This window comes from Triticum aestivum, chromosome 6B (assembly GCF_018294505.1).
Source record: "Triticum aestivum cultivar Chinese Spring chromosome 6B, IWGSC CS RefSeq v2.1, whole genome shotgun sequence".
NCBI lineage: Eukaryota > Viridiplantae > Streptophyta > Magnoliopsida > Poales > Poaceae > Triticum > Triticum aestivum.
The window spans coordinates 374,810,932-374,832,917 of record NC_057810.1 but is presented as its reverse complement, the minus strand read 5'-3'; positions in this window follow the sequence as shown (position 1 = coordinate 374,832,917).

The window sequence follows — 21,986 nt, the reverse complement described above, 5'->3', positions numbered from 1 at the left end:
CGTCACTGCCATGAACTTGGCCAGGGCTGGGTACCCGAGGATGGCGTTGTATGGCAGGCAAATGTGGGCGACGTCGAAGTCAATGAGCTCGGTGCGGTAGTTGTTGCGCTGCCCAACGGTGACAGGAAGGCGAACTTGCCCTATCAGAACAGTGGAACCATCAGTGACTCCTGAGAAAAGCTTGGTTGGCAGAAGCTGATCATATGGCACTTGGAGATTGTTGAACGTCTCGACAGACAGGACATTGAGTCCGGCTCCGCCATCGATGAGGGTCCTGGTGACTTGCACATTGCTGATGACTGGGGAACAAAGCATCGGGAGGACTCCGGCTATCGCTGCGCACTTGAGCTGATCCGCTGAGCTGAACATGATAGCGCACGCTGACCACATGAGAGGGCGCGTGGCCTCAAGCTTGGGAAGGACTGCATTCACCTCGCGAGCAAACTGCTTGAAGTTACGCTGAGAGGCTGGGGCCTGAGCGCCGCCTAGGATGCAAGCGATTGCACGTGGCTCCTGGAAGCCCCCAGCCCCCTCGTCCTGGTGATGGTCTTCATTCCTTCTTGGCAGCGGTGGCAGAGGAGGGAGGCCTGCGTTACCCTGACGGCGGTCCTCACGAGGTTGATCCCTCCAACCTCCCTCGTGAGGCTGGTCCTGCCAGCGGTTCCCGCGAGGTCGGTCACGCCACCCTTGGCGAGGGCCACGGTCTTCCCATCATCCTCCACCTCTTCCTCCTCCTCGGCCATAGCTCCGGTCATTGCGGTCGGGGCATCAGCCGATACGCCCATCTTGCACAGCCTTGAGCTCTTGGCATTCGTTAGTGTTGTGGGTGTGGAGGTCGTGGTACACGTAGTACCGGCTGCCCTTGGATGACTCTGGCTGATCCCTGCCTTGCTTGGTGTCTGGCTCTGCTGCGAGCACAACAGCCCCCTTGCGCTTCATGTCCTTGTCCTTGGGCTTCTTCTCTTCTGGGTCGGCAGCCGGAAGCTCGAGGAGGGAGAGGCGCCCTTCCTCAGCCCTAGCGCACTTGGTCGCCAAGTTGAACAGCTCCAGTGATGTGCATAGGTCTTCATGGATGGCTAGCTCCTCTTTCATCTTGATGTCACACACGCCGTCGGAGAAGGCTGAGATGATGGCCTCCTCAGTCACCCTGGGGATCTTGAGGCGGGCGTTGTTGAAGTGCTGGGTGTACTTCTGCAGGGTCTCTCCTGGCTGTTTCTTGATGCGGCGCAGGTCACTCATGGCTGGGGGCCGGTCGCGAGTACCTTGGAAGTTGGCGATGAAGCGGGTGCGCATCTCGTCCCAGGAAGAGATCATGCCAAGAGCCAGTTTCAGGAGCCAAGTGCGGGCACCGTCCTTGAGCGCCATGGGAAACCAATTCGCCATGACCTTTTCATCCCCGTTGGCGGCTTCGATGCCCAGCTCGTAGAGCTGGAGGAACTCCGCGTGGTCGGCAGTTCCGTCATAGTGAGGAGGCATGTCCGGCTTGAACTTGCCGGGCCATGTGACGCTACGCAGCTCGGCGGTGAAAGAATGGCAGCCTGTGGTGACCACTAAAGCTCTCTGCTAATGTGGGGCTTTCTCTTGGAGATCTCCGTGCACCACTGCCTGGAGCAACGCGGGGCCTTGACATGGCGGTGGAGGGATGCGGTCACGGCGCTCCGGAGCTGGGAGAACGCTAGCACCTTCTTAGGGGCGAGCGATCTCTTGGCAGCTCCTTTCTTGTCGCGCAGGTGCCGGAGGCGGTGGGTCTCGTCCTGGGACCACGTGCCTTGGGGCCAGGGTGCCTACTTGGGGAGGAGGCGGTGGAGGCACCTCCTGCTCCTCGCCTCCTGCGCAGGATGGAGGGTGAGGCAGCGAGAGGGACGGTGCAGGGGAGCCCCCTGTGGCGCTGACGAGTTCGGTGATGCGGGCGAGCCAGTCCTCGTAGAGGTCGTCGACGGGACGGTAGTGCAGGAGGTCATGCGCCAGGAGCAGCACATCATGCGCGTCCGTGGGGGCGCGATGGGCGTGGGACGACGAACCGGCTAGGGTCAGCGACGGGGTGGCGGTGCGGCCATCGGGCCGCACCGAAGGATGCTGGGACGAGGCCTGCTACTCGTTCCCCACTGGGCCGGTGGCGGCGTTGGCGGCAGGCGACAGGGAACAACGAGGCAACCGCCAACGGGCACCGTCCGGGCGACGCGGGTGGCGAGAGCAGCCCGACGCTCGGCACGAGCTTGGCGAGTGTCAGCCATGGACACGGCGGAAGATCACGCGTGATTAGCGGAAGAAAGATTCCGGTGCACCCCTACCTAGCGCGCCAAATGTCAGATTTGGGGTTCAGGCAGACCCTTGAGGTTAGAACACTAGGGTGCGCATGAAGATCTTTCCCGTACCAGCTCACGCGTCGAAATCTCACAAGGATCTAAGCAAGAAAGATGAACACACGAGGGACACGAGATTTATACTGGTTCAGACCACCATTGTGGTGTAATACCTTAATCGAGTGTGTGGTGTGGTGGATTGCCTCAGGGGCTGATGATGAACAATACAAAGGGAGAACAGCCTCGCGAGGGGCTGTTCTTGAGCTGGTGCGACGAACTGCTAGGGTGAGTTCGGTTGCTTCTCTCTCTCTCTGAGGGGTTGTTCTTGAGCTGGTGCGACGAACTGCTAGGGTGAGTTCGGTCGCTTCTCTCTCTCTCTGGCTAATCTATTCTCTGGATATCTCTGGATGATCAGTCCCCCCTCTGGATTGTGGTGGCTAGTCCTGTTTATAGAGCGAGGCCCTGGGCCTCTTCCCAAATAATGAGCGGGAAGGGCGCCAACAATTGGCCATTTTGAAGGGGAACATCTGGTACACTTATCCTGACTAAAGTTGGCCTTCGGCTGCCAAAGGCTCTGACGATGACGCCGTCCTGGGCTCCATGATGACCTCCATCCTGCCGTTTTGCTGGTCTTGGTCTTGTTGCACCGAAACGGTAACCTTTGCCTGATGCCTTGGCCTGTGCTTGCCCCCTTTGCACCAAAGGGGAAACAAGGACACTTCACAGGACGGCGCCCGCCTGGTGCCCGCCTAATCTCGATCGTCATGGTTTGCGTCACGGGCTCCTCGCGAGATACCCTTCCTTGATCTCTCTGCCTCCTTGCGAGCCTGCCTGAGGAGGCTACTCCCGAGGAAGCTTCATGTCGTCCGCCCCGCGAGGCTTGGCCCCTCACGAGGGTCTTGAGCTTGAGATGATGAAGCTGGGCTGCACTGGGCCCCCACTTGAGCAACGCCACAGGCCGCAGGCAGGCAAGTCTGGGGACCCCCGTTCCCAGAACGCCGACAGTGTCAACTTATTCAATTCAAGTCTACGATATAAAGAGAGAGGCATAACACTAACACCGGCTCCAAGATCACATAAAGCAGTTCTAACATAATTTCTTTTAATAGAGCATGGTATAGTTGGTACACTGGGATCTCCAAGTTTCTTTGGTATTCCACCCTTAAAAGTATAATTAGAAAGCATGGTGGAAATTTCAGCTTCCGGTATTTTTCTTTTATTTGTAATGATATCCTTCATATACTTAGCATAAGGATTTACTTTCAGCATATCGGTTAAGTGCATACGTAAGAAAATAGGTTTAATCATTTCAGCAAAGTGCTCAAAATCCTCATCATCCTTTGACTTGGATGGTTTAGGAGGAAAGGGCATGCGTTTCTAAACCCATGGTTCTCTTTCCTTACCGTGCTTCCTAGCAACAAAATCTCTCTTATCATAATGTTGATTCTTTGATTGTGGGTTATCAAGATCAACAACAGGTTCAATCTCTACATCATTGTTTTTGCTAGGTTGAGCATCAACATGAACATTATCATTAACATTATCACTAGGTTCATGTTCATCACCTAATTGTGTTTTAGCATCAGAAATAGAAATATCATTGGGATTCTCAGGTGTGTCTACAGTAGGTTCACTAGAAGCATGCAAAGTTCTATCGTTTTTCTTTTTCTTCTTTTTAGAAGAACTAGGTGCCTCTAAATTATTTCTCTAAGAATCTTGCTCGATTCTCTTAGGGTGGCCTTCAGGATACAAAGGTTCCTGAGTCATTCTACCAGTTCTAGTAGCCGCTCTAACAGCAAAGTCATTTTTACTATTTAATTCTTCAAGCAAATCATTCTAAGCTTTAAGTACTTGCTCAGCTTGGGTAGCAACCATAGAAGCATATTTTCTAAGGCGGTGAAGTTCATCTTTAACTCTAGCTATATTATCACCTACGCGTCCTATCTCGAAAGCATTATTCTTTAACTCTCTACCAACATAAGCATTAAAACTTTCTTGTCTAGCCATAAAGTCATCAAATTCATCTAAGCATGGGCTATGAAATTTAGTAGAGGGAATTTCAACTTTATCATATCTATAGAGAGAATTTACCTTTACTACATGTGTCGGGTTATCAAGACAATGTGGTTCTTCAGGCGGTATATTAATACCATGTATTTCTTCAATTGGAGGTAAATTCTTAACATCTTCAGCTTTAATATTTTTCTTTCATTGATTTCTTTGCCTCTTGCATATCTTCAGGACTGAGAAATAAAACACCTCTCTTCTTCGGAGTGGGTTTAGGAATAGGCTCAGGAGTTAGCTCAATAGGTTCAGGAATTTCTTCAGGAATTGGCTTGGGGAGAGTCCAATTATTTTCATTAGTCAACATATTATTCAATAGTATTTCAGCTTCGTCGACTATTCTTTCCCTGAAAACACAACCAGCACAACTATCCAAGTAGTCCTTGGAAGCATCGGTTAGTCCATTATAAAAGATATCAAGTATTTCATTTTTCTTAAGAGGATGATCAGGCAAAGCATTAAGTAACCGGAGAAGCCTCCCCCAAGCTTGTGGGAGACTCTCTTCTTTGATTTGCACAAAGTTATATATTTCCCGCAAGGCAGCTTGTTTCTTATGAGCAGGGAAATATTTAGCAGAGAAGTAATAAAACATATCCTGGGGACTACGCACACAACCAGGAGCAAGAGAATTATAGCAAGTCTTAGCATCACCCTTTAATGAGAACTTAAATATCTTAAGGATATAAAAATAGCGAGACTTCTCATCATTAGTAAACAGGGTAGCTATATCATTCAACTTGGTAAGATGTGCCACAACAGTTTCAGATTCAAGGCCATAAAAAGGATCCAATTCAACTAAAGTAATAATCTCAGGATCAACAGAGAATTCATAATCCTTATCAGTAACACAGATAGGTGAAGTAGCAAAAGCAGGATCGGGTTTCATCCTAGCATTAAGAGACTGCTGCTTCCATTTAGCTAATAATTTCTTAGTTTCATATCTATCATTGCAAGCAAAGATTTCCATAGCAGCTTCTTCATTCATAACATAACCATTAGGAACAACAGGTAATACATAATCATTGGGAGAACCTTCATCATCACTATCATCAATAATAGGTTCTTCAATATTTTCATTCCCCCTAACTCTAGCAAGTTGTTCATCAAGAAATTCACCTAATGGCAAAGTAGTATCACGCACAGAAGTAGTTTCATCATGCATAGCAGAAGTGGCATCATCAATAACATGCGACATATCAGAATTCATAGCAGTAGCAGGTTTAGGTGTCGCAAGCCTACTAATAACGGAAGGAGAATCTAGTGCATAGCTAGATGGCAGTTCCTTACCTGCCCTCATAGTTGAGGGCAAAATAGTAGTTCGGTCGTCTTTCAAGTTCTTCATAGTGATCAACAGATATAAATCCCAAGTGACTCAGAGAATAGAGCTATGCTCCCCGGCAACGGCGCCAGAAATTAGTCTTGATAACCCACAAGTGTAGGGGATCGCAACAGCTTTCGAGGGTAAAGTATTCAACCCAAATTTATTTATTTGACACAAGGGGAGCCAAAGAATATTCTTGAGTATTAGCAGTTGAGTTGTCAATTCAACCACACCTGGATAACTTAGTATCTGCAGCAAAGTATTTAGTAGCAAAGTAGTATGATAATAAAGGTAATGGTAGCAAAAGTAAAGATAAATGTTTTTGGGTTTTTGTAGTAGTTGTAACAGTAGCAACAGAAAAGTACATGAGTGAAGAACAATATATGGAAAGCTCGTAGGCAATGGATCAATGATGGATAATTATGCCGGATGTGATTCCTCATGTAATAGCTATACAATAGGGTGACACAGAACTAGCTCCAGTTCATCAATGTAATGTAGGCATGTATTCCGTAAATAGTCATACGTGCTTATGGAAAAGAACTTGCATGACATCGTTTGTCCTACCCTCCCGTGGAAGCGGGGTCCTAGTGGAGACTAAGGGATATTAAGGCATCCTTTTAATAGAGAACCGAAACAAAGCATTAGCACATAGTGAATACATGACCTCCTCAAATTACGGTCATCACCGAGAAGTATCTCGATTATTGTCACTTCGGGGTTGTCGGATCATAACACATAATAGGTGACTATAGACTTGCAAGATAGGATCAAGAACACACGTATATTCATGAAAACATAATAGGTTCAGATCTGAAATCATGGCACTCGGGCCCTAGTGACAAGTATTAAGCATAACAAAGTCATAGCAACATCAATCTCAGAACATAGTGGATACTAGGGATCAAACCCTAACAAAACTAACTGGATTACATGGTAAATCTCATCCAACCCATCACCGTCCAGCAAGCCTATGATGGAATTATTCACGCACGGTGGTGAGCATCATGAAATTGGTGATGGAGGATGGTTGATGATGACGACAACGATGAATCCCCCTCTTTGGAGCCCCGAACGGACTCCAGATCAGCCCTCCTGAGAGATATTAGGGCTTGGCGGCGGCTCTGTGTCGTAAAACGCGATGAAACATTCTCTCTGATTTTTTTTCTCCCCGAACGTGAATATATGGAGTTGGAGTTGAGGTCGGTGGAGGTCCAGGGGACCCACGAGATAAGAGGCCACGCCCTGGGAGGGGGGGGGCGCCCCCCTATCTCGTGGACAGCCTGTGAGCCCCCTGGCATTAATTCTTTTGCCAAAAATTCTTATTAATTCCAAAAAGTTCCTCCGTCGATTTCCAGGACATTCCGAGAACTTTTCTTTTCTACACATAAAACAACATCATGGCAGTTCTGGTGAAAACGGCGTCAGTCCGGGTTAGTTTCATTCAAATCATGCAAGTTAGAGTCCAAAACAAGGGCAAAAGTGTTTGGAAAAGTAGATACTTTGGAGACGCATCAGTTAGCGGGCTGTAAATGGGCTATATGCGAACATGCCGTTAACAGGCTTTCCTTAGGTGAGCCCGCTACCTTTTGACCAAGTAAAACGGGCCGGCCTTTTCACCGGAATGGGCCTCTGTTGGGCCGTGCCATGTTTCGGCATATCATAGGCGCCTCCCGTCCACTGGGTGGATCATATCTGTCCCAACATTGAGCGGACACGTGATTCCTCCAGCCAATGAGAAATTTACACGTGGAAAATCCCCATTGGTCGTGGCCGTTAGCGAGTTGGATCCAAAACCGGACCTGATAGCTTAACGGTGACCCGTTACGATTGATGCCACGTGTCGGTCACCCTTGACGAAAGCACTTCCATGACGCGTGATTTATCATCATGGAAGTGGACACTTCCGTGATGATAATTTTGGTAATGTCATGGAACACTTCTACGACAGCACAGGTATGACTATCTTGATTCTGTCATAAAATCTTCATGGATGTACATGCATGACAGAAAACGTGACCTACTATGACAAACACGTATCATCACGGAAGTGTATTTTTTTGTAGTGCTTGTTTATTTCAGTTCTTCACAATGTGATGCTATATATGTGCAACTATTTGTCGTGCGGTTCAATTTCAGCAATACAGTTTCAATAGTACCACTATGAATTACGATATTTGGTTGCTTTTAAGGATGTTGCAGTTAACACGCCTTTTCGTTTTTTTAACAATAACTAGTGTACTTTAGACATGCACAATACTAGTTTGATTGACTATATTTTCTTGTTTTTAAATGTTATGCATGTTGCAGTTAACACACCTTTCCAATTCTTGTTTTGCTTAACTAGCGTGCTTAAACGTACACACTGAAGCTATCATTTGTAGATTATGTTGTCACGTATGGATATATTTGGCTGATGTTTAGCCTGTTGTGCTTAACATGCCTTTATATGTACTCATATAGGACAATACTGAGAACAACTGTTGTTTTACGTCGAGGTTAGTTTCATCGCATTGCTTATATATACTTACTATTCAGGATATCGGTAGCTGGTACCATATAGCCTGGGGGCTGATACGGGAGTAACCGTTGAATCAGACATGTCACTGAATATATCTTTAACCCATTTATTGGTACATTAACTAGGGCCATATTTAATATATCTAAGGCTACATAGCAACATGTATTGTACTGAACTACTAAGTATGCAATCCCAGGCTACATAGCAACTAGAGTGTTACCTTAATGTTTTGATGATGTCTAGATATACATGTAATAAGATCTTATATAATGGGATGGAGGGAGTGCTGTATTACATCATTTTGCAATTGTTGTTTAGCTTCTAATATTAACTTGGTGCTTTTAGGTACCTATGTCACTTCCAAAGATCCACACTTTGACCCTTTCTGTGTATGGGGCAATGAGATATTCATGAACCAGCATCAAGTGATGAAACTGATAAAGATTGTTATTAAAGTGGGTCAAAAGCTGTCAATCAAACTATTTGTTTACACTTTATGCAAGACAACAGTGAACTACAGGATGGTAAGTAAGAACTTTCTAGCCTTCTTTTTACTGCTCGCAATGAGTTGTGTTAGATGAAAATGTCTGAATCTTTTTCCTTTGTAGTGGATCCTGAAGCAGTTTACTCAAGATTGCCTCTCAAACTACATGATTGGCGGCCAACCATCACAAGGAGTTGGACTAGAGTCCTGCGTGCCTTCTGCATCGAGGAGAGCACAATAGGGCCATTCCGCTTCACCTTGTTCAGCAACTAGAATGTCTCTCGCTTCTTTCTTTACTATCTGTAATAGTACAAGTATACAACCCTAGTTCATCATTCTTTATTTGGTGCGTATGTAATTGTTGAACATATGTACCTATGAATCGAACAATGGATTGGTTGTTTGAACCTGATGGATATGAATAAAGCTATAGCCTACTTTCACATTCAAATCTGATACAATTTTAAATAGCAGCAATTAAATTAGGGTGAAATTACACTCTGCAGGTCATTATGGCGCACACGGTCTAGAAAGCATAGCATGTGTGATATACATCATAATCTGACACGGTTCATTGAGAGGAAACGTGTGTAACCATGCACAGATTTGCCATTTGCAAAGTGTGTGTGATGTCAAACAATATCACGAACGGTGCGGGAAAACTAAATGTGTGTGATTGTCGACCTATCGTACACAGTTTACAATCAAGAATTGTTTGTGATGTGCCAGGCATCATAAACATAGAGCTAGTTTGGTACATGCCTGAAATGTGCCTGGACTGCGCCTGATTTTAGGTAAAACCACAGAACTCCGACTGCATTGGTAATGCCAGCACACACGAGTAGCAAGGATGGAGCATTTGCAATATTTGAGATATCAGAAACAATTTTATAGGGACAACTATATGCATCAAGGCTCCCTATCCTCGACGATTGCTAGGTCGTGTGGGAAGGACACCCCTTATCGCGCACACTCACTTGGTGACGGTTCAAAACACCGTCGCGGAAAGGGGTTAAAAACCATTTATATAGCACCTCATTGTACCAGTGCCTATTGGGAATGGCATGGATCCCAGGTAGGAAAGCGCGCTCATCGAATTCATCCATGAGAACTGGGACATCTTTGCGTGGAAACCTTCTGACATGTCTGGTGTACCGAGATAATTCATTGAGCACCACCTTAATGTCGATCCTAAGATGAAACCAGTCTGGCAATACCTCCTTCATTTTTACGAGGAGAGACACAAGGCTATTGGGTAAGAAGTAGCGTGGCTCCTTGCTGTCGGGTTCATCATGGAAGTATTCCATCCTGAGTGGCTGGCCAATCTAGTGCTTCTTCCAAAGAAGAACGACACTTGGCGTATGTGTGTTGATTACACATATCTCAACAAGGCTTGTCCCAAAGACCCGTTTGCCCTCCCTCGCATTGATCAGATCATCGATTCCACTGCTGGGTATGAGAGTTTATGTTTCCTGGATGCTTACTCCAACTATCATTAGATAAAGATAGTTGTTGAGGACTAGGAGAAGACAGCCTTCATCACAACTTTTGGAGCTTTCTACCATGTCTCGATGCCTTTCGGGCTTAACAGTGCAGGGGCGACTTATCAGTGCTGTGTGCAAAGCTCTTTTCACAATCAGATGGTCACAATGTTCATGCTTATGTCTATCATCGTCAAATCTCAGAATAAGGAAACTTTTCTTGCTGATCTTAAGGAGACCATTGACAACCTTCGGCGGTACAACATGATGCTTAATCCAACCAAGTGTGTTTTTGGAGTGCTAGCAGGCAAATTGTTGGGTTTTCTAGTGTCTGAATGAGGCATTGATGCTAATCTAGAGAAAATCAAGGCGGTGACATCCCTTGCCAAGCCGGCCAAGATCAACGATGTTCAGTGCATGGCGGGTCATATAGCTGTTTTGAGTAGGTTCATAAGCCGCCTCGGTGAGAAGGAAATCCCGCTGTATTAGATGTGGAAAAAGACTAACAACTTTGTCTGGAGTGATGCATTGGATAAAGCTTTTGAAGCCCTCAAGAAGCAGTTGTCTGAGCCACCTGTCTTGGTCACCCCTATCGACAAAGAGCCCATGCTCCCATATATTGCTACCAATAACAGAGCAGTAAGTGTTGTAGTTGTCGTGGATCATAAGGAGGCTGGGAATGAATATCATGTTCAACGGCCAGTCTACTATGTCAGCGAAGTTTTGACATAATCCAAGCAGAGATATCCACATTCGCAAAAGCTGGTTTTGGGGGTCTTCATGGTGAGTCGCAAGCTGAAGCATTATTTTCTGGAGCACCCTATTACTGTGGTTAGCTCTGCCCCATTGGGAGATATCACCCAAAACAGGGAAGCCACAAGACGGATTGCTAAGTGGACATTTGAGTTAGGGCCACATCATCTGAAATATATGCCCCGAATAGCTATTAAGTCTCAAGCATTGGTGGATGATAACCGACAAGTATAAGGGATCACACTAGTTTTCGAGGGTAGAGTATTCAACCCAAATTTATTGATTCGACACAAGGGGAGCCGAAGAATATTCTCGAGTATTAGCAACTGAGTTTTTAATTCAAGCACACCTGAAAGACTCAATATCTGCATCAAAGTGTTTAGCAGCAAAGTAGTATGGAAGTAACGGTAATGGTGGCAAAAGTAACAGTAGCAGTTTTGTCGTGATGGTATCAGTAGCAACGGCAAAGTAACATAGCAAAGATCAGTATGTGAAAGTTCGTAGGCGATGGACCGACAATGATAATTGTGTCGGATGACACGGAACTAGCTCTAGTTCATCAATATAATGTAGGTATGTATTCCAAATATAGTCATACCTTCTTATGGAAAAGATTTTGCATGACATGTTTTATCCTACCCTCCCGTGGCAGCAGGGTCCTAATGGAAACTAAGGTATATTAAGGCCTCCTTTCAACAGAGAACTGGACCAAATCATTAGCATTCTACGGTAATCACTGGAAAGAATCCCAATTATTGTCACCTTGGGGTATGATGATCATAACTCATAATAGGTGTCTACAACTTGCAAGATAGGATCAAGAACACAAATATATTCATGAAAACATAATAGGTTCAGATCTAAAATCATGGCACTCAGGCCCTAGTGACAAGGATTAAGCATATCAAAGCCATAGCAACAACAATCTCAGAACATAGTGGATACTAGGGATCAAACCCTAACAAAACTAACTTGATAAATCTCATCCAACCCATCACCGTCCAGCAAGCCTATGATGGAATTATTCACGCACGGCTGTGAGCATCATGAAATTGGTGATGGAGAAAGGTTGGGATGATGATGGCGATGAACCCCCCTCTTCGGAGCCCCCGAATGGACTCTAGATTAGCCGTCCCGATCAAAAACAGGAGGCGGCAGCGGCTCTGTATCATAAAACATGATGAATCCTTCTCTCTGTTTTTTTCTCCCTGGATAGGGTTATATAGAGTTAGAGTTGAGGTTGGAGGATGTCTAGGGGTCCATAAACCCTCTAGGCGTGCCCTAGGGGGACCAGGCTTGTGGCCTCTGGGTGGACCCCCTTTGGATAATTCTTGCGCCAATATTTTTTATATATTCCCAAAATATTCTCAGTAAATTTTTCAAATCAATCCGAAAACTTTCATTTCTGCACAAAAATAACACCATGGCAATTCTTCTGAAAATAACATTAGTTCGGGTTAGTTCCATTTAAATCATGCAAATTAGAGTCCAAAACAAGGGCAAAAGACTTTGGAAAAGTAGATACGATGGAGACATATCAGTGGACTTCATCAACAATTCAACTGAACTTCAAGTCCCTGAAGAGAAGCCGGACAACACTTATTGGACTATTCACTTTGATGGTCCCAGACTGTTGGAGGGCTGGGGGGCTGAAGTTATCTTTTCTTCCCCGCAAGGTGATAAATTTTGTTATGTTCTCAGGACCATGTTTCCCTATACTAACAATGCAACAGAGTATGATTCCCTCCTCCATTGCCTCTGTATGGCTAAGGAGATGAATCTTAGCCGGGTTAGATACCTTGGTGACTCTAATTTGGTTGCTCAGCAAGTTTTTAGCAAGTGGGATTCCAAGGATCCTCTCATGGTGGCTTATCGGCAGTCAGTGGCTAACATCGCAAGTTAGTTTAAGGGTTATCAAGTGGATCACATTGATAAGCAGCTCAACGAGGTGGCTGATGCATTGTCATGGCTTACATCTCAGCGTAAGCAACTTCCTCCCAATGATTTTGTTGATGTACGCCATAATCCTTCTGTCAAGTTCCCATCTGAAGAAGATCTGGTTGTACCTGACCCAGAGGCATAGTTGGTGGCGGCTCTTCATGCCACCCCAGACTTGATGGTTCCTTATCTAGCGTACCCGACTTGAGGCAAGCTCCCTGAGGATGAACTTATTGCTCGTCGGATCGTCCGACGCTATAAGTCTATAACTATTGTCCATGGCGAGTTGCATAGAAGAAGCATCATTAGCGTTTTTCAATGTTGCTTCTCTCATGATGAGGGCCGTCAGAGCCTCAATGAGATCCACTTTGGTGACCGTGGTCATCATGCCGGCTCAAGACCCTTGATTGTGAAGGCATTTCGACATGGTTTTTATTGGCTCATGGCTCATGCAGATGATGAGGATATCATGCGCAGATGCGATGGATGTTAGAAAAACGGCCATTTCGAAGGGGAACATCTAGTACAAGTTATCCTGACTAAAGTTGGTCTTCAGCTGCCAAAGGCACTGACGATGACGCCGTCTTGGGCTCCACGGTGACCTCCATCCTGCCGCTCTGCTGGTCTTGGTCTCGTTGCACCGAAATGGTAACCTTTGCCTGATGCCTCGGTACTCCATGCCAGTGCTTGCCCCCTTTGCACCAAAGTGGAAACAAGGACATTGCGCAGCCCGGCGCCCGCCTGGCGCCTGCCTGGTCTCGATTGTCATGGCTTGCGTCACGGGCACCTCGTGAGGTACCCTTGCCTTCATCTCTCCGCCTCCTCGCGAGCCTGCCTGGTGAGGCCGCTCCTGAGGAAGCCTTGCGTCGTCCGCCCCGCGAGGCTTGGCCCCTCGCGAGGGTCTTGAGTTTGCGTTGATGATGTTGGGCCATACTGGGCCACCACTTGAGAAACGGCATAGGCCGCAGGCAAGCAAGTCTGGGGACCCCCGTTCCCAGGACGCCGACAGTAGCCCCCGGGCTCAAGGCGCGCTCGAACTTGGCTTAGCAGAGAAGCGAAGGGGCAAGTGCGGAGCGCCGCGGGCCCCAAGAGCCTGCGGCCTTGGGCGCCGCGTGGCGGTTGATTGGACATGGGTGTCTCCGCTTCCCCATGCTCCCTCATTATGCGCCTAGCTAGGCTGCCACGAGGCTTGTACACAGTTATTCTCCCCTTGCTGCCCGTGCGCTTCTTGTTCCCCTTTCCTCCTTGAGCCTCTGCTTCCGCCTCCAATCCATCTTGGGTTATTCCCCCTTTCAATTGAGATGGCGCCAACGAAAAAGGAAAAGGGGAAGAAAGCTGCACCTTCGTCCGGCTCGCCTCCAGCAGCTGCTCCCGCCGTCGACCAGTCGCTCATACTCAATCTGGAAGCCTTGGAGAAGGTTTGCTCTGTGCTCGCCTCCAGCTTCAACGAGTGCGGTAGGACGACGGCCTGGCCCGCGTCCCATGCCTCCTTTGACAGGATCGGCATGGAGGTCCGATTCTTCGCCGACGCCCTGTGGGCGGGCCTAGTGCCCCCCTTCTCCGCTTTCTTCAATGCGGTGCTTTCCCATTACCAGATCCATATTATGCATCTCGATCCCCAATCCATTACTCTTCTTGCTGTCTTCGCCTTTGTCTGCGAGGCCATGGTGGGGATTCCTCCTTCCATTGCTCTTATGCGCCACTTCTTCTCTCTGCGCCTGACTAACCCTTCACAATACTCGGGATGCGTGAGCTTCCAGGCCGTGCCGAAGACGGCCGCCTTGGGGATCAATTTTGGTCTCCCGTCTTCTGCGAGCGGGTTCCGGGAGCGATGGTTGTATGTGGACATTGGCGTGCCCAGCCCCCTGCTCGTGCACCCGACATTGCCTGCTATTCCCAATCCCGGCTGGGGTCACGAGGAGCTCACGAGCCCCCAGCTTGCTTTCGCCTGGCATCGCTTTGAGAGGTTGAGGACGCTTGACGTGACGGCGCCTCAGGTGGTGAAGGAGTTCCTCCAGCACCGCATCGCTCCTCTCCAGCGCCATTCCCGTCTGATGTGGGCTTTTTTCGGGCGTCAGGACTGCATGAGGCTCCAGGAAGGGGATCTTGCGCATGAAATCCTGAGGAAGGTGCTGAGAGTCCTGATCGGCGACCCCTCTCCAGAGAGCGTCCGACATGGAGGCACCCTCTTGTATCTCTACTCAAACACGGTCAAGTTTGTGAGGCAGATGCCCCGCTTCGATGAATGGGGATTGCACCCGGCTAGCCTTGTGGGGCCCCGTGAGAATCCGGTTGCCGTGGCTCCTCCCCCGATCGCCCGTGCCGGTCCTGCCTCAGGAGTCAGTGCAGGGAGGAAGGCATCGGCGGGAGCTGGGGGGGACTGACATTGAGGTGCCGATGTCACGCAGGGATCCTAAGGCGTCATCCTCTAGAGCTTACGGAGTCCATCTCGAGGTGGTGGCTGATGAGGGGGTGAGACCTGCAGCTCCCGAGGACGAAGCCCCTGAGGCCTCGGCTGGCCACCAAGAGGTGGCACCTGATCGCTCCTCTCAGACTGGCGCCCTTGATGTAGGTCGTCCTAATGCTTTGGCTCCTATGCCGCGCGTCGGCCCTCACGTCGAGAGCTTGGTCTGGTTCCGCATAGATTCCGAGGCCCTTCCCAAGAGGAAGGAGGCTTCAGGTGGTGATGATCGCCCGTGCCGCCTATTGAAGCACATGAAGTACTTCGCCGTGGACGAGTAAGTCCCTCCTTCTTATAGTTCCTTATTTGCCGTTCCCTTTGCTGACCGTGGCCTTTCAGGATCCCTCCTGCCGAGCCCGCGGAGCCAGCCAAGGAGCCGCTTCCTCAGGCTTCACCTCCACCGCCGACCTTGATCGCCCCGAGCCTGTGCGCTACCCTTGGCGCGAGTTTGGCTGGAGAGGTAGGCCGACCTGCGGCGTGCCTTGAGCCCGCGGGCACGCTGCTCCTCCTTCGTGAGCTCTCCCCTGGCACATATATCTTGCCCCGGGCTCCTCCGCTGATCATAGGCGGCGAGTGGTTGAAGTTGATCTTCGATTCCTCTTCAGGGGGTGGATCGGCGCTGGGCTGGGTCCCTTGCAGGGCCCATCCGGCGATCATGGGGGCACCAGCCCCCAGCCCCCTGCCAAGAGGGAGCGAGAAACTCCAGGGTCCTCCGCCGGCGCCGATGGCGGAGGATGACGTTGACGACGTGCTCAGGCATGCACAGGAGCGCAGCGCTGTCCGCCGAGAGTTCCTCCAGAGGGCGACAGATGCAGTGAACCAGCTTGGTGCAGAGCTTGCGAGCGAGGAAACGCGTCTTGAAGCTGAAGGCCTGTGGCTGATCGAGGAGCGACGCTAGCTGAAGGCGGCTGTTGGTCTCATGCGCCACCAGCGTGATCTCGACAATGCCACGGCCGAGGCATCTCTGGTGGCCTCACGGGAGCCCGCTCCCGAGCCATTGAGGAGGCTCAGGAGGCAGATCGGCGATGCGAAGCTGCGGAAGAGCGCGCGTGGGAGCTCCAAGACTGGTGCAATTCTCTGGAGCAGCAAGTGGAGTTCCGCCGAGCTGCCCTCGCGTCGCTGAAAGGGGCGCCCGCCGAAGAGGAGGAGCTCCAGAGGTGCGAGGAAGCACTGACACTGGAGGCTGCCGAGCGCAACCTTGATCTTGAGCGGTTGGAGAAGAGGGAGCGCCAGGTTGCCCAGGCGGAGGACGAAGTCGGTGCGCGGGAGGCCCGGATCCAAGAAGAGATCAATCGCCGCGTGGCGGAAGCTCGTGCGGGCCTTGAGCGCGAGTATGAAGAGAGGCTAGAGCTGATCAAGGCTTAAGCCGCGGGCAGGAGTGCTGCTCTTAGAACCAGGCTGACCGAAGCCACGCAGCGAGCTAAGGCCACTGCAGCCGCACTAGGCACGGCGCAGGCTGAGCTGGCCTCCTCTCGCGCTGAGTTGCTTCTTCTTCAATGGCGGGTCGATGACGCTGAGGCCGTTGCGCAGCGGAACGAGGATGAGATTCGCCAGTAGCAGACGCTGGAGCACATGCATGGCCCCATGCTCTGGACACTCAGGGAAAGGGCCAACGCAGCCTTGGCCAACATCTGCGAGGCAGCCGCTGAGGAGCCGCATGTGACCAACTACGCCGGCAATCTGCGGTTCTTCACTGACGTGGTGATGCATGTGGAGAGCCACTCTTAGAGGTCTCACCAGCTGGTAGAGGAATGGAGCCGCGACCTGCTCGCACGGGCATTCTCCCGCGTCTTCAGCCATCTCCAAAACATCGACCCCCTCTTCGACTTCGACGCCGCCATCGCCCCGGTGCCTGAGGCTGTCCGAGGCGACCTAGCATGATGGGTGGAGGACAATGTAGATGCACTCATCCGGGCCTTCACTTCTGATGATGACGGGGTGATTATTGCTGCTAACGAAGGCGACGTGGTGAAGGGTGGTGAAGATGGTGCCAACGACGGTGATGGGGAGGCCAGCGACAGCGACAGTGGTGCCAGCGACGCTTCTGGGGACGCCCAGGGGGATGCGTTGAGTGAAATGTCTGATTGATCCCACGCTCCCCCTATTGTTTATCCTGCGCAGGAAGAGACTCAGGCGTGGCCCTGAAGGTTGTAAGAGCATTTTGGGAGGGGAAGCCCCTCATGTAAAAAAGATTGTTGCCTATGTGTTGTCGAGGTCGGTGCCATATGGGCGCCCGTTTTATGTCATGATTTCCGCGATGAGTTGGTTGTCATGGTTTTACCTTTGTCTTGGCGAGCTTTGAGTAGGCTCGCAGCGTCCATCCGAGGATCTCATGGAGGTCCTGTTTGACCACGTGGCGAGAGCCTAGCGAGAGAGAACACCGGCCGCGGCACGGCGGGTGCACATGCTGGGCCGTGCCCTACTCACGAGGGGCTTGCAAGAGGGAGGCGGCTGGTGCGAATTCCAACTTGGGCAGAAACCGAAACACGAGAAAGCACACGAATAAGACAAGACACCCCTCCCCGCATACGCAAACACAAATTCAACTTCAACTTAGATCCGAAATGAGAAATCTTGTTCGCACAAAATGATGAAAAAGCAAAAGGTCGCGTCCGGCACCTAGTCTAGTCTTCGATGTCTTCTCACCAGCGCGGAGCTAAGTGCTGCCACTGGGCGTGGGAGGGAGCCCCCGAGGCCCGAGGGCGGCTCTCCGGAGACTCCGGGGTGTGTACAGCCCCAACTCATTATTACATGAGAGTGTCATGGGCGGCGAGCTTCACAAGCACTGGGCCTTCTTCACAGGTACCGGCCTTGCTTCATATCGCCAGATGAGGGCCCCGCCTTGCGCCACCCTTGACCACCATTGACGGCGACCGGAAACCAGGACGACGCCAATGGGGAAAAGGGGACACCAACGGTTCCCCCGATGACCACGGGTCCTCTGCCGGGGGCAGGCCTTGGGGCACCTCCCCGGTAGAGGGCCTACCTCCGAAGAACGCCTTGCTCCGTGTGCCGTGGGGAGGAGCCTAGCTCCCGGCCCCTCTCCTGCTGCCCCCAATGCCCTCCTCCTAAGGGGCGGGAGGCTGCAGCACTGGGGCAGCTATCCACTGCAGCAACCTGAACCTCCTGCGACCCATGGTTAGCACAAGCTTGCTCCTGAGGAATTAGCAGTACCCGATAGTTGCTGCCGCCGGCACGGCTGTCAAGGCTTCCGTGAGGCTCCTGAAAGGGCTCGGCTTCTGGCGCCTCTTCCTCCCAACCTGGCCTGAGGAATGAGCCGTGGTCTTCATCCAGTGTGTACTCTCGATCCACCATGTGGGGCACATAGGCCTCCGAGGTCACCGCCCCAAAGGCCTCGCCGTAGTGCCCCACGTGCCATGCAGTTCGGCTTGAAAGTCCATATTGGGGGCGGTAGGGCGGCGGCCCTCCAGGGCCGTAGGTAGTGATGTGCATGCCCTCGCTTACCAGGGGCGGTGCCAGCGCAGCTTGTCGCCTGGCGCTGACGGCCAGGCTGGTGTTGATGAAGCCTTGAGGTGCGCACGGGGGCGCGTGGGCACGGATAGGCCCGCAGTGTGATCCGCTCAGGGCCTGGGGTGGAAGCTGGACGCAGAACGGAGGTGCCCCTGAAGCAGCGGCATCCAGGAGCTCAGCGACGCGCTCCAGCAGCACATCGTGGCCGCTTTCTTGCAGTCTGCACCACAGTAGTTCTCGCACCACTGTGAGCGCGACCTTCATGTTCTCCCTTCGGGTGTGCGGTGCTGTGTCCATGTCATGGCTTGAGGCCCTTGCTGCTGATCGCACCTGCCGTGGAGTGAGCGCAAGCAACGCTTGACCGTGTCACCCGCGCCCCACAGCGCTCTGCGGAGCGCGGGCTGCCTGAGGTGTGGGATTGAGGTCACCTTGGGCAGGCGGCACGGCATGGACAGGCCGTGCCGCCCAGCGGTCGGAGTTGGCCGTCGGTTCGCCGGACATGGAGGCGGCGAAGCGGTGGAACACAAGACGGAAGAAGGAAGATTTCGGCGCACCCCTACCTGGCGCGCCAAATGTTGGATGTTGGGTTCCGGCAGACCCTTGAGGTTCGAACTCTGGGGTGCGCGCGAAGATCTTCCCCCTACCAATCCACGTCCAATCGCCTCGCGAGAATCTAAGCTAAATCGATGAACAACATGAGGGACACGAGATTTATACTGGTTCGCGCCACCGTTGTGGTGTACTACCCTACTCCAGTGTGTGGTGTGGTGGATTGCCTCAGGGGCTGATGATGAACAGTACAGGGGAAGAACAGCCTCGCGAGAGGTGTACTTGAGCTGGTGTGGTGTCCTCGTAGGAAGGGATCTGTCTTTCTCTCTACTATGGTGGCTATCTCTATTTATAGAGGCCCTGGTCCTCTTCCCAAATATTGAGCGGGAAGGGAGCCAACAACGGCCATTTTAAAGGGGAACATCTAGTACAAGTTATCCTGACTAAAGTTGGTCTTCGGCTACCAAAGGCACTAGCGATGATGCCGTATTGGGCTCCACGGTGACGTCCATCTTGTCGCTCTGGTATTCTTGGTCTCGTTGCACCGAAATGGTAACCTTTGCCTAATTCCTCGGTACTCCACGCCTTTGCTTGATCCCTTTGCACCAAAGAGGAAACAAGGACATTGCGCATGCCGGCACCCGCCTGGTCTCGATCGTCATGGCTTGCGTCACGGGCATCTCACGAGGTACCCTTGCCTTGATCTCTCCGCCTCCTCGCGAGCCTGCCTGGTGAGGCCGCTCCTAAGGAAGCCTTGCGTCGTCTGCCCTGCGAGGCTTGGCCCCACGCTAGGGTCTTGAGTTTGCGTTGATGAACATGGGCCGTACTGGGCCACCACTTGAGACACTCCGCAGGCCGCAGGCAGGCAAGTCTGGGGACCCCCGTTCCCAGGATGCCGACATGCATCATCCTTGCCCTACAGTTCAACTTGCCGCCTCTTGAAGCGAGCCTCCTAGAGCCCCAGCTTTTGACGATATTCCTCGACAAGAGCCTCGCGGATACCCGCCACATTCCGATCGACCTCTCATTGGATCCTCGACTCCCGAGAGGCAACATCATCCTCGGCTTTGGCTACTTGGCGCTCCATCACCTCCAGTCGCTCGCGCTCTAGGCTATGCTCCAACACTTCGAGCACCAGCGCGTCATCGCGTGCCCGGACAACCGTATCATCTGTAGGGGTCCTGCCTGGTGGCGCCGCAAGGGCGGATGTACGCGCATGAACCTGCCGCTCAAGGGTGGCCTTCGAGGCTCGAAGCTCCCTCTCGTGTTCCTCAGCCACCTCATGATGATGATCCGCGGCTCGGGCCTCTTCTAGGGACCAGGAACTAGCCTCTCGAGAAGTTGCGAGGGACTCCTCGACCTCCGTGCAGGTGCGCTCGTGCTGCAAGCGTCCAAGGTTGATGGCGACTTTCAGTCGGCGACATTCGCAAACTAGTGGCTTCTCTCGAGAAAATTAGCAAACCGTGGGAAAACAATTACTATTGGGCAATTGATAGAACTTCAAATAATCATGACAATATCCATGCAATGATCATTATATAGGCATCACGTCCAAGATTAGTAAACCGACTCAAACCTTCATCTACTACTATTACTCCACACATCGACCGCTATCCAGCATGCATCTAGTGTATTAATTCATGGAAAACGGAGTAATGCAATAAGAACAATGACATGATGTAGACAAGATCTATTTATGTAGAAATAGACCCCATCTTGTTATCCTTAATAGAAGCAATACATACGTGTCGTTTCCCCTTCTGTCACTGGGATCAAGCACCGTAAGATCGAACCCGTCACAAAGCACCTCTTCCCATTGCAAGATAAATAGATCAAGTTGGCCAAACGAAACCCAAATATCAGAGAAGGAATACGAGGCTATAATCAATCATTCATATAAGAGATCAAAAGAAGACTCAAATAACTTTCATGGATAAAAACATAGATCTGATCATAAACTCAAAAGTTCATCAGATCCCAACAAACACACCGCAAAAAGACTTACATAATATGGATCTCCAAGAGACCATTGTCTTGAGAATCAAGAGAGAGAGAGAGGAAGCCATCTAGCTACTAACTACGGACCCATAGGTCTACAAAGAACTACTCACGCATCAACGGAGAGGCACCAATGGACATGATGCCCCTCCGTGACGGTGTGTAGATAGTATCTGGTGTTTCTGGAATTTGCCGCGGCTGGAATTGATTTTTGTCGACTCGCCTAGGGTTTTTTGAATATTGGGGTATTTATAGAGCAAAGACGTGGTGCGGGAGGCCACCGAGGTGGGCACAACACACCTGGGTGCACCTGGGGGCCCAGGCGTGCCCTGGTGTCTTGTGACCCCCTCGGGCTCCCTCTCCGGTACTTCTTTGGCCCACTGGATGTCTTTTGTTCCAAAAAATCCACAAAAAGTTTCGCTGCGTATGGTCTCCATTTGATATTGATTTCTTGCATGTAAAAAACAAGTAGAAAACATCAACTGGCATTGGGCAATATGTCAATAGGTTAGTACAAAAAATGATACAAAATGACTATAAAATGATTGTAAAACATCCAAGAATGATAATATAACAACATGGAACAATCAAAAATTACAGATACGTTGGAGACGTATTAGCATCCCAAGCTTAATTCCTACT